Raw genomic sequence first — 13,794 nt, forward strand, 5'->3', positions numbered from 1 at the left:
TTCCTGAACTTTTTCAATTATTACTTTTATCCGTGCCTGTAATAAAGGACGAGTGCGAAAAAAACCAATTGATTACATATGTGCGCTCCGATACGAATACGAATTCACAGCAGACGGTACTGCGGGTATAGACACTGTAGGGTTATATTGCAAACAAGTGCAACGGCAGCGGCTTCCTATTTCCTATATATGATATGAGGTGAGTTCACGGACGTGTGTGTCAAACGATAATACGAAAAGTTTACCAATGCTCTTCTCCGGTAGAGAATGCGATTGCCAAATTATATTTAACTTTAGAATCTTTGTTGTGTTCGATATCAGCGCTGAAGTAGCTGTTGAGAAAATAACAAATAACAAAATCCCAGACTTATTGACTTGTTTTATTCAAAATACAAATTCAAAGTATAAAGTAAAAACTAATGGTACAGAACTTATATTATTAAATATGACGTGCAATTTATTACTCTTTAAATATGAGATGTAAAGTGAATCGTGCATACACAATAATTAGGAAGTTAATTATTATAGGCATTAAACTTGATCACAAATAATGATATAGAACCAATAAAATATGTACAATTTCTTCTTTGTTTTAATTTTATTTAAATTAAACATTAAAAAGATTTTGAAGACACAAGTTTCTACAATTTTAAATGAATAACATACTGAATTTGGCTTTTTGAATCATACTAGAAGCTTATTACCTTTCCAGTTGTTGTTAAGTTTTGGATGTTTATTTTTTTATTCAACTGTTTTTCCAAAAGACAAACGAACTGAAAAAAATATTGTTGATAAAAAAATATATATCTTGGAATTTCTCAATTCGCCTTTCCGTAAAACTCTCATTATTATTATTTTTTATGATAACTTTTCCTTTTCAAACAATATACATATACTTCTAAGGAGTCCCACAGAGACAAAAAAAATAAATCTCAAGTCTAACTTCCGGTTAAATATTTCTCTAGAGGCCATTTTTAACATAGCGCATTCTGTGCAGGTTGGATAAATAAGTTTCAAGTCCCTTAAAGAAAATCAGTAAAGTAATGTTGTAGTTTAAGGTGAAATCGTGTTGTTTAATCGAGTTAAGTATTACTTTTTAAAATAGATTATAAATAATATATATGATGAAAATTATAAAATAATAATAATTATTATTAATTTTATACTATTAAAAAAAATAAATATATATATTTTATTGAAGCTTAAAATAATTAACCTTGAATCAAGTCTTGAATAATAATAATTACACTCCACTACAAAATATAGAATTATGTTGTAAGTTATAAACATATTTTTTTTTTTTTTTTTGTAAGGAGAACCCGCGGCAACATAGGCCATTGGGTGTGGAGTGGTACGGTAGGGATTATTTTTGTATGTTTGTTTGTAGGTTTTTAATTGGGTAGGGTTGTAACACGTGTTTGTGTAAGTGTGGCAAGGATATGTTGCTAAAAATCCCGGGTGGTCACCCATCCGGGAGCTAGCAACTGCGGCCGGTACGTACGCTCAGTGCGTTTCCGCAGATTGAGCGTACGACCGCGCCTCACCAAGCCACTATAAACATATTTTATTTAAACAGGTTATAAACATTTTTTTAATGTCCTTATGTCGTTTTATTCGTTATTAATATTATAATATCAACACTTTTCATCTGTGTATGAGTGTGTGAATGCCGATTAATAAATACATTATTATTTATCTATATTTAATAGATAATGTTTAAATATGTATTTTGTTAAAATCCATTGATTTTTTCATAATATTATATAATGTTAACATAAAAAAATTATGTATGTCACTATACCTTTAAAATTATCTTCGAACTGTTTATATTATAATACCTAGTATGCCGAAAGCAATATCAATTGTTTGTGTGGTCAATTTCTGGAGGTATAAACTCTTTAGATATACAATTTCAATAGGAATATAATGAGTTTATTATGTGGAATACTGATTTTAAACGTTTGATCGTAATTATTTACAACCGAAAGTCTATACACGATATGGGATATACTTGGGCGTCCGAGATGAATTGGTTATCAGTTTAATTAACCACGTATACACGTGAAATTGCTTTATACTCCCATAGGATAATAAGAGAAAAATTCCCCTCGTGATATAAATTACTTGAGATAAAATGGGATTTTCTACGCGTGTTCTCAGCTATTCTACTTTCATATATACACTATAATAGCTTCTATATATAAATCACAATTAATTCTTATCTGATATAACTCAAACACAATACAATTATATGTTATTGGTTCGCTTTAAAATAATTTTTGATCGTTTACGAAAAAGTTAGTATACTTTTCCAGATAATAAGTAATTTTTTTTTTTTTTTTATTTACACAAATTTACCTTCGGCAAAAATAAATAATTAAAATTAGAAGGTACACACATGGATAAATAATTATTTTATTTTATTGAGTGTTTTTTTGTTGTTATAATATAACGAACTAGTGGTAGCAGGCAGCATATTCTATTATTAAATTTAACCTGATATACAAACATACAATTTTTAACATTATTTTATTTTAGACACGAATAACTTAAATTAGAGATTTTGTATGCATTTTTAGATATTTATCTTGAATGAATTGACCAGTCTAAAACCTACAAACTCATGAAGACATACATTTTTAACACTGAACATATTATGTATCTTTATTTTTATGTTATATGAACTTTTAAAGATCGTAAAGTAAAATTTAGTAAAAAACTATATATGAATAGATAATTATTATGGTATATTTCTCATTTAAAATCAATGATCATTGTTAACGTGCAATATTAATATTGTTTATAATTTTATAACCATTGTAACATAAATACAAAATTCAATTATTTACGACGATTGTAATAATAATAATAATAATAATAATGATAATAATCTATTGTTGAGCTGGAAATTTTCGTTTCGACCATTATGAATTTATGAACCACTAATTCTTAGATCACAATTTATTCGTCGAAAGTTTGTCATATTTAACGCTTATTTAGATAAGTCATTTTTTGATTTAGAATCCGATTCAGTTAATCATTTTAATTGTCTATAGCAATTCGTGGTGGAAATTTAAAAAAATTTAAAAACAAATTTTAGATATCAACGAGTAGTGCGTTCGTTATTGGGTTTGATATTGGCTTAAGCTAACTATTTGAAAAATTAAAAATCGTAACATTTCAAAATATTCTGTATTTCAGGTACTATGAATTATTTCCATTAATTTAAAATTAAATTGATAGCAAAAAAGTTTATTTTTCTAAATTATAATTAAGTATGTTTATAAAATTAATATTTTAAGGTTTTAAAAAAATAATACTTTCTTAATAAGTTAATAAAAAACATCTTGCATATTATATAAATATGTAATGCCATTGATTGTATATATTACTATTTATTATCAATTAATTGTTATAATATATATATATTAAAAATAAAAACAACATCTACGACTTACGACGAGACAATATTACCGTTTGCGGTACACAATGTTGGTTTGCTTATTCGAGCTTATATCGCAATTATGTTTTATTAGTGCATCGGCAATTGGCATAGTCCGATAATAGTGTGTAATAATTTTTGGGAGACCGGCACTTGTATATATATATATATATATATCGGTGCTGATGTAGTGCCACCGCCGCCGCTGTTTTGAGGGACAAACGGATCATTTGTTATGCGAACAATTAAATTGCACGCACGACTACGATCAAAGAGGATTAATGGGCTTTTGCTGACTGTCGGATTGATTGATGGCCCTTTTCGCCACGAATTCCCCATCCTTAACCCTTTCGTCAAAACAGGGACACTTGTAAATCATCACTCTCTAGTGCTCGGTACTCTCCACTCCCATCCTCTAGCTCTAAAATGCTACCTCTCCAACTCCTCTTCTCGTCATGATCTCTCATTCTATATCCATGTATGTATGCATGTATCTATATTATATTATCTCAATCGTTCTTCCCCGCCACAGAAACGCCCCTGCGGTGTTGAATTGTTAAAGTAATTCATATTCAAATCGGTTTCGCCACGTTCGGAAATGACCCGTGAAAAACCGTGACGAAATGACGACGTTATGTCCATACACTGTATACAATATCATTATTATATCATTGTGAACTCATAACACAATATACACAACTTTATTATTATGTTATGCGTGACGCTATATTTACATAAAATGGTATGAGTATATATTATGTATACAGTAGTGTACTTTATGTAAATCAAAAACTGAAAATAGATCAATTAAATTAATATTGTATACGTATAACTATAATATTATATTTATATGGGTATAGTTGTAATGACATGTTTATGATCTTAATGATTTTTATCAGCATTAAAATTAGTAGTACTAACTGTTTTTTTTTGTATGATTTATTTAAAATATAATTTAAACGGAATATTTTACACTATATGTACCAATTGTTTTCATACAATTTACAGGACATTTAATGTTCATTCATCATTTAAAAATTATAGGTAAATATAACATTCGACGTGGTGTACTGTTTGTACAACACTTTGTCAACTGCAGGTTAATTTATAAGAATTTAAAAGAATATTTTCCCTTTTGTCTTTGAAAAATTTTTTTCTCAATCATGTTCAAAAATATCTTGTTAATAATAATAAATAAAAAAAAATAACTGGTTTTAAATGAGTTATTTTTATTTTCATCCCAGGTTTTGTGAAAATCTACAATGCTCATGAAATCTGGTTAAATACCACTGTAAAAATTTTTTCCGACGGTATAAAAATTTGAAAATGTCTTTTTTCGAACTTTGAAAGTGAATAAATTCAAAACTTGTTTAAAATGTATAAGCTCTAGCACAAATTTTTTATAATTTCATTTATTATAATGGTAAATATTATGCTATGCTGCTATACAGGTTTAATTTGTTTCTGGTTCTAGATCCGGCATACTATAAATAAACAATATTATTTTTACAATTTTTAATAGTAGCATATCTTTAAAGCTTATAATTCCTATAATTACATACATATTTACAGTCGTTACTTTTTAAATTTTAGAAGTTTTTACTAAGTACTTAAATTTAACTATATAAGTAGGTATACATATATAATTTAACAAATTAATTTATTAGTTAAGTTAAGATATAATTTACAGAAGTTTTTTACAGTATCTTGTGGTTTATTATTTTGTAATGCATATTTTTTTGAGAGTTAAAATTATTATGAATTTATAATAAATTGTAGGTGCTTATACATTTTTTCCTAAACACAATTGATTAGTATTGTACTTAAAATAAATTCAATTGATTAAATAGCTGTTGAAATGTGTATTATGGTGTTTTAGCCATTAATGTATAAGAAACAATTAAATGCATGGAAGTATGAAATGCATTTAAAAGTACGCATTTTGAATAAATTAGATACATATTCAAACTTAAAAAAATTTTTTTCTTAAAATATGTTTGTTATATTTTTATAATTCAATAAAATATATTTACCTTAAGGACTTGAAATTTTTCATCGTTACGTACATAATATGTATATAATTTAATATAATATATTATATCATTGTTTTTTTACACGATGACATTTGAAAAAAGTTTATACTCGTATTAAGTTATTTAGACTATTATGGACCTATTTACATGTTTCTAAGGAGCCAACGTCGGTATCGAAGTATAATAATAAATATATTATCAACAATATATATATATATTTTGTATGGAGAACCCACAACAATATAGACCATTGGGCGTGGGGTTGTAGGTTTTCAAGTTGGTAGGGTTGTAACACGTATTTGTGTATATGTGGCTAGAATATGTTGCTAAAAATCCTGGGTGGTCATCCATCCAGAAGCTAGCAACTGCGACCGGTACGTTCTTCCAGTGCGTTCTGTAGATTGAGCGAACGACCGCGCCTCATCAAGCTACTATTAACAATATTATAATATAGTATAATAAGCTATACGTGATATTTATAAAACAGTTTTTTCAGTCTATTAACATTAATAATAAAAAGTAGACAGCAGTAATTACTCTGGTATTTAATTTATTTTATTATGCTAATAGTTCTAAAACTAAGATCCGTTTTTCGTGTGCAATGTAAAATTTATTAAATTCAAAATTAACACATAGTGACCGAGATAAACTCGAAACCAGAGCTAATTCATTGGTTTTGTTATTATTTCTACTATAGTTTTTAATTCGTTTGCATTTTATGTTTTTATAAATAGTGCTATACGTAGAAATCTAATATTATCAAAATATTAAGTGTACCTACATTTAAAAAAAAATTCAATCGATTAAATAATTTCTCGGTTAAATACGGCTTATAATGTCAATATGATATATTAAGAATGAATTGATGGGTTATTGAAAAACGACAAGCATTTTGGTATAGAAAATGAAATATAATTTTTAAGAGCGACGTGACTTGGAACCGTTTTGTGCCAGACACGTATTATTATACTGAATAAGTGTTAACGTAGTATCCTTTATATATAATTTATTACACCAAAAATATATGCAACTATATATGTTTACAATTTAGACTTAAAATATAAAATTTAATATTCTTTATAGAATTCGTAGAATTATTTATTTAGAGGGGTTAACCTACCTTGTTTACCTACTATAATTAAAAAATAACAATGTATCTTATGTATTTATTGAAAATATTAATTTTATAATTTACCTATGATAAAACTATTGAAATTTTAAATCAAAATATTACCATAGTATGTTTTATTTTTGTTACAGCTGTCAACTAATCTAATCATAACGCAGAAAGTAAACGATACCAATTGCTACTCAAGTAAGTACCTATATACTTTGTATCTACCAATGTCATAATATTACTATTATAGTAAAAATCGTGTAAACGAAATTATCGCTAATATGAAAAAATATCGATATCCTTTCTATCATATACTTGATTATTATTAACCCTTGCGTGCAACCCTCATTTGGACGATAACGCAGTGTGCTGTGCGTTTAACGAACTGGAAAACCGTGCCACCATAACCGCCATCGGCATACTGGGGTAATTCCAGTGGTGTAGGATTGAGACCTGTATGCGACGTTTATTTATTATCATCCCATACCATACCGTACCTTAAAATAATATTATAGATCTACGGTTTTGATATAACACACACACACAAACTTGTACTTACCAATGTTATTATTGAAATTTCTACGTTCGAATATCATGTATATGTATGTATGACTATTACTATGGTCGACTAGTCCTTTACCATTTTTGTGGGATAAATATAACCATGAAGTTAGTAATGGGATTATTTTAACGGTGGTCTTAATGTGTCACATGAAATTAACCCAGTGGAGAGAATATGTGTTTAATAGGTCAGATATGTGTCCCGTAAGAAAGAACCTCTTGTAATGATTAATAAGTTAAAGGAAAGATTTTTTTTCTTTGGTTTCTCTAATATTTATCCGTTTTCGTATCGTTTTTTCATATTAAGAAATTATAATAAACCATTGTTTATCATACATTATATAATCAATCACAAATAACTGCGTGTTAAGTTTTCAGAATTTTAAGAGGGCTAAAATTTAAAATAATATAATTTATTTATATAAGCTAAGTAATTATTAATGTAAGCAAAAATTATATCACTTTAGTTTAAGAGTTTAAAAAACATAAAACGTTTCTATTATGATTATTGTCAAGTCTAAAATAAAGAAAACATACATTAAATGATTGAACTGTGTAGTGTCAGAGATGTAACTTGTGAAAAAACTTGTGAATATCATAAAAAGATTAGCACGCATGGCTTGATAAGATTTACGTATTCTTGTGTAAATTTGAGCCCGTGGGACTTGACAATTTCTTGATCTCTATCCACATACGAAAACAATTTATGTAACATCCTCTTAAAATTATATTTTTACGATAAAATAAAATAAGTTGAACAAATCATTTTTTTCTAATAATAATAATAATAATGATAATAAAAAGTGTTTAAAACCCCAATGGTGGTGAAATAGATATGAAAATTTTATATCATTCTTATTACGAGAAAATAAATAATTGCTTAAAAAATATAAATTGTCGTATTCATAACACAGTTCTCAAGAAATATGATACTGGTACTTACACTGATACTGTAAAGAATTTATTGTTGTCTGTTTTCCCTATAATGTATTCTGTGTAACTATAATAAATTGGCGAATATGCTTGATTATATTATAAGCATATATTTTGTTTGTGAGAAATTAACTATTCCGAAACGGAATCGCAATATTCTCTAATATCTATAGTATAGCTTTACCATTTTGTGTAAGCAGAATAGGCCCAAAACATTTAAATCTCTCCATCTCCCCTTCAGTTCACTGTAAACTGTCTCCGAGGTGATTTTACAAATGTCCAGGTTAAAATACATCACCGGATAATTTTGTGATTTTTTCTTTCTGATTTGGTGCTATAGCCTGTCGAATACAAAACTTTTACGGGGGGGGGGGGGGGGGAAATGTAAAGAGAGAGGACAGCAAAGAGTAGCGAAGTACAGTGCGGCGAAATAGAAAGACGGCGAGATGAAAAAGTTTTTACCGGATAAAGTTTCACACTGGCCAATAACCAACAGCAGATAACGTTTTAAAGAATTTACAAGTTGTACACGCGCTCGGGATTGATTTATAGCAGTCGCATACTGATCATTATTCCATCTTGTTTCTCTCGTCGTCTCCCCTGAACATTCGGTGCACTGATAGATTCGTTTTTGGACTACTTGAGAAGCGAACACTTATCGAACTTATTTCATACGCGTCACCATCACATATCCTATTTTACTTTTGACGATGGCCTGTTAACATATATAATACATACCGAACAACTTTGTCCGCTAAACTTTTTGACGCAATAACCGGGATGTTTAACAGCTGGTATATTGGACGCCATGTGTTGAAAGCAATATTGAAAAAATATAATACAATGAAAAAATGGTAATGGTGACACGCAAGATTAAAATCAAGATGACTATACGGCACTCTAATATTAATAATATTATGATGCACCATATTATCCTGCATGCTGTTGTTGTCTTGTTATATTATTATTTTAATGGAAATGGAATAAAGTTGTTGAAGGTAAAACAATTACATGTTACCAACATATAAATAATTATTGGCTTATTTTAACAATTATTTTATTACGTATACATATAATATTATCCTAGCAAGATTAATAATTATGTATCGTTTGTTCGAACGCCACTAATCACAACGATATTTAAATTACATGTTTTCATTGTAAATAATATATTATTACATTTTGAACTCACTGTTAAAGGGTGTCTCAAAAAGAACGCCGGATTTGAAAAGGCCGCCATTTTTGTTTTTTTTGTTGGCCGCGCTGGTTTTGATAGTTTTGTTATCTGTTATCATTGAGGTTTTGTGTTGAAAAGGGGTTTTTTGGTTCTTAGACTCTTAGTCATTGTTTATGTTGTATCGCAATGGAAAGGTACAGTAAAGAACAGCGTATTTTAATAGTGAAAACTCACTACCAGACCAAAGCTACCCACCTCGATCTTGCGACTTGACGCCGTGTGATTTTTTCTTATGGGGATACACTAAGTCACGAGTTTACCAGAACAAAGTCCGAAACGTCTTGGAACTTAAGCAAGAAATTAGTCGTGTCCTCAATGAACTTGATGGGGCAATGTGTGATCGAGTGATGGTAAATTTTATGGAAAGAATAATCGCCTGTAGGGCTAGTAGGGGGGGTTATATGCCCTATGTTGTTTTTCACTGTTAAACCTCAATTTATTCTGAAGAGAATGATATATTTGTAATGTTTTTATAAGAAAAATAAATTTAATGTATAGCAGATTTAAATCCGGCGTTCTTTTTGAGACACCCTATATAATATTTTACAGTTTACAGAAACTGTTTCATTCAATATAATTGAAATTAAAAAAAAAAAAAAGCCCCGACAAAAAAGCATGTATGGCAGGTATAATTCTACCGTCTTTTGAATTTGAAGCCAATTAAAAAAAAAAAATGAAAACGACGAATTCGTTTAATATTATTGATATGGTGTTGGAAATAGAGGGTGAATACCTGTGTTAAAATTAATCGTAACATGGTACAATTTAAATTTAACTGTTTTCCACAAAAGGTCTTGGGATTTTTTCAGGAGCTTTAAAACGGAATCATATAAAATATTGTATAAAAGAGAGTAGAAATGGAATTGAATGAAATAAAAATAAATAGAATCTTTTGTAATTTTCCCTTTTAGCTTGTGTGTGATATTTTTTATGGAATATAAAATAATACTTTATTTTTTGATATGTTTAAAACTTTAAACCAATATACAAATTAAAATTTTTACAAAATATGTATGTATTTGTTGTGAAAAATATCTATGTATCATGTATGTACATATATATTATTATGATATATTATAATAAATATGTTATTATACATGATGAACCATTGGTGAATTATGTCTGCGCCGTTTATACATTTGTAGTAGTTAGGTTCATGAAATATAATATCGTTATTACAAAAATATTTATTTTTCTCGTATTCTTTAGTATCTTCGTCTTAGTTTATCTCAGTTAACGAGTACTATTTTATTGTGTCTCCTTAAATTCTTAAAGACGTTTTAGATTTAATCATAAATCATAAGTTATGACTTATACCCTATTGCTATTGAATGTTTCATCAGTAAGGTTTATTAAATTAATTTTCTTCTATTGTCTTTGCCGTGCTATTTCTGAGCAAAATATATTTTTATATTCATTGTTTTTTTTTTATATATATATATATCTTTTGATTTAAGAGACGATCAAATTCATTTATTTTTATCCTAATTTGCTGTAAATAAAAATGTATACACTTTAAAATCTTCTATATTATCTGGTCATAATCATTAGAGTCACTGATTTGTTTTTTGAATATTCATCTGTAGTATACAATTATGATATAAATTAATACTACTGATTTGTAAGTTACATTTTTTTAACTTTAAAATGTAGCGATTATAATAAGGTCAATATTTTAATAATTATATCATAATAACCATTTATTAATAATATATATCTATATTATAATACATTTGGATTAAAATAAAATACAATATCATGTCTATTTCAATTTATATTTCATTTTAATTTATGAAATAAATAATTTATACTGGGCCTAATTCATCAATTATAGTATACTTGCAATATGGTATGGTATTCTAATTTATTATGTAAATTGGTAATCTAAAATTTTCTGTATTTTTATTAAATTAGAATTGTTCTTTTTATTATTACTATGAAATTCTAAATTGATTACTTAAAATAGACTTAATTCTATATGCTACAACCTATTTTCAATATTTTCCGACTATATTAGAATTAAATTTATGGATTTGTTAATGTAACTTACCTATCTCAAGTGGAGTTTGATACGTCTATGTACTTAAGAAACTCAATATTTCATTCTACAAAACAATAATACACCAATTTAATATTATTATAGTAATTTACATTTTGGAATGGTTTTGAATGCATTTATGATTTTTTTAAACTATAATTTATTGAAGGTTTAAAATATTTGCAATATTATATAATATAGAATTGGCACCTATCAATTATTACATTTTTAACTAAAATATTTAAAAACCAAATTATTTTTATACCAATAATTAAATTGCATTTGATCTTACCAAAAATTATGCATATTTGCATTTATATTTTTTTCGATTTCGTTGAATACGCGAGTACCTACGCCTATTAGTAAAAGTGACTTCTATGCCACATATATCATATGTAACATAGAAGTCCAGTAACGATTTGTCAAAAATACAAAGTCTGTTACTATTGTTCAAGCACTTACGACTGAGTCGGCTCTTTAAAGTTCATTGTAAAATAAATCGAAAAACGTCTCGCAAGAATCGAAGGGTTTGTCGGTTTGATGAATAATGGAGTTTCCCGTCAGTAGTGTAGAAAAAAAAATAAAAAATCTACAGAAAATGAGATGAAGAAAGTGAAGGAAAGAAGGATGTAGGTATATAATGCTTGGTTCTACTGACGTTAATATATTCGGAAATGGTCAACCAATATAAATGTCTGGAATTTCTGTACGTGATCTAAACGACCGCCGAGTGAATATACATATAATAATAATATAACGGTCTTATATAAATAACACCTCTGCAGTCCAATCATTATTAATATTCAGGGTAGATGATGATGGAGTTTGGTATATTTTTCCGTACGGTAATATCCGGAATTTCAATATTAGAAAAAAGGAATGAAAACGGAATGGAAGAAGACAATAATAATATGTTCTGATATTGTAATAAGAAATGAACAAAAAAATAAAATAATAAAAAATAATTGCATTATGTTGAAATGGGTCGTCTTGTTTTCGCTGTCAATATAATATAAGTTAAAAAAATATATATTTCGATTTGCGTCTTAATGGTTTTGTTGTATAATAATAATTACGTTTCTTTAAAGAAACTGATTGCACGATTCATAATGGTAAAAATAGTAGGTACTTGACGCTAAAAGTATCCATCGAGATGCAAAAAAAAATCGTTATAGTCATTGCACAGAAGACCTATTCAAAAGTCCATTGGGATTTTGTTTTTACTGAAATTGAAATCATCAAGTATTGTGTTTTATATACGTTTTTGACGACCACCAAAGTTACTTTCATGTATCAAGTTTAACTAACCAACAGTAGAACGACCCTTGAAGTTATTGGACAGATGCGTCAATTGATTTCATAAAATATTATCTACAGCAAACATTACAGAGTTATGTGACCGTGAAGCGGTAATAATGAAGTTTAGCAGCAAAAAAATGTATCTATAGTTCATAAATTTGTGTTATACCGTTTCTTAGTATATTTTTTAATAGTTTAAAATACGACAAATTATTCATAAATTTGTAGTATTTTCGAGTTTAATTTTTATTATGAAAATATTAGATATAAAAAGCATCTAAGACCTGAATATTAGAGTTAGATTCAAGTGAAAAATATATTGCATATTATTATAAAATTCTATTTATTTAAGACTATATATGAATTTAATCAATATCATATTAACTGAGTACATTACAACTAGTTGAGTAGTATGGAAAACGTAACTTGTTGGGTTTCATCCAATTTTATAATAATATACGTACATGATATTACTATATTTTTTTATTTAGACCCTCAGCTACATGAGTCATTATTGAACTTTAACAAAAAATAAAACTATTTCGATATATAAAGCGAGATTATTCTAGGAATCAAATTTAAATTTTTGTTTGAAGGTTGGTGGCTGTGATGAATTGGTTGATGTTGGTTATGGATTGGGTGATTCTTGTGTATTTCTGCAAGTGATTTGGGAAGGTCGAGAATTTGAGATTGGCTCTGGTGATGTGAAATACTCTGTACTCGGTAATTGGTGTTTTAAATGGTGACTAGGACGTCGCTGGCTGTACATATCGGGTGATCTTCGTTGACCATTAAAAAGCAGTGAGATATTCTTGTGTTCGTAAGTCCGGTTAAAATTACTTCAAACTTTCTCGGCGTTTCGGAAAGGAACGTCCAATGTTGTGTTTAATGTGATTTATTGCAATTGAGTATAAAGTCCATTTCTGGGGCCATCTTTGTTGACATTCATTTGTTATTAGCATTTGTATGTATGAATTATGATAGTGGAGAGAAGTGATTTCTATTGTGGCTGCGAGATCGGTCAGTTCATTTTCTATATGATGTTGGAGTGTCCGGGGATCCAGAAAAGTTTGATTTTGTAATGTTTGTTTTTTAGTAGCGTGTAGATTTTATTTTGGATATGATGTAAGTCGT

The 13,794-nt window shown here is 27.9% G+C and overlaps 1 long non-coding RNA gene across 1 annotated transcript in view; it reads left to right on the forward strand.

Annotated features, from left to right (window-relative positions):
* The window catches only part of LOC149056667 (uncharacterized), a 99,345-nt gene that overhangs the window by 15,320 nt on the left and 70,231 nt on the right, over positions 1 to 13,794 (forward strand). Inside the window, exon 2 of the long non-coding RNA XR_016191167.1 lies at positions 6,736 to 6,790. This is a non-coding gene — a long non-coding RNA (uncharacterized LOC149056667). The remainder of the gene's footprint in view (positions 1 to 6,735; positions 6,791 to 13,794) is intronic.

Source organism: Diuraphis noxia, unplaced genomic scaffold (assembly GCF_037042655.1).
Source record: "Diuraphis noxia isolate RWA-SAM2 unplaced genomic scaffold, SU_Dnox_SAM2 contig0003, whole genome shotgun sequence".
NCBI classification, from domain to species: Eukaryota; Metazoa; Arthropoda; class Insecta; order Hemiptera; family Aphididae; genus Diuraphis; species Diuraphis noxia.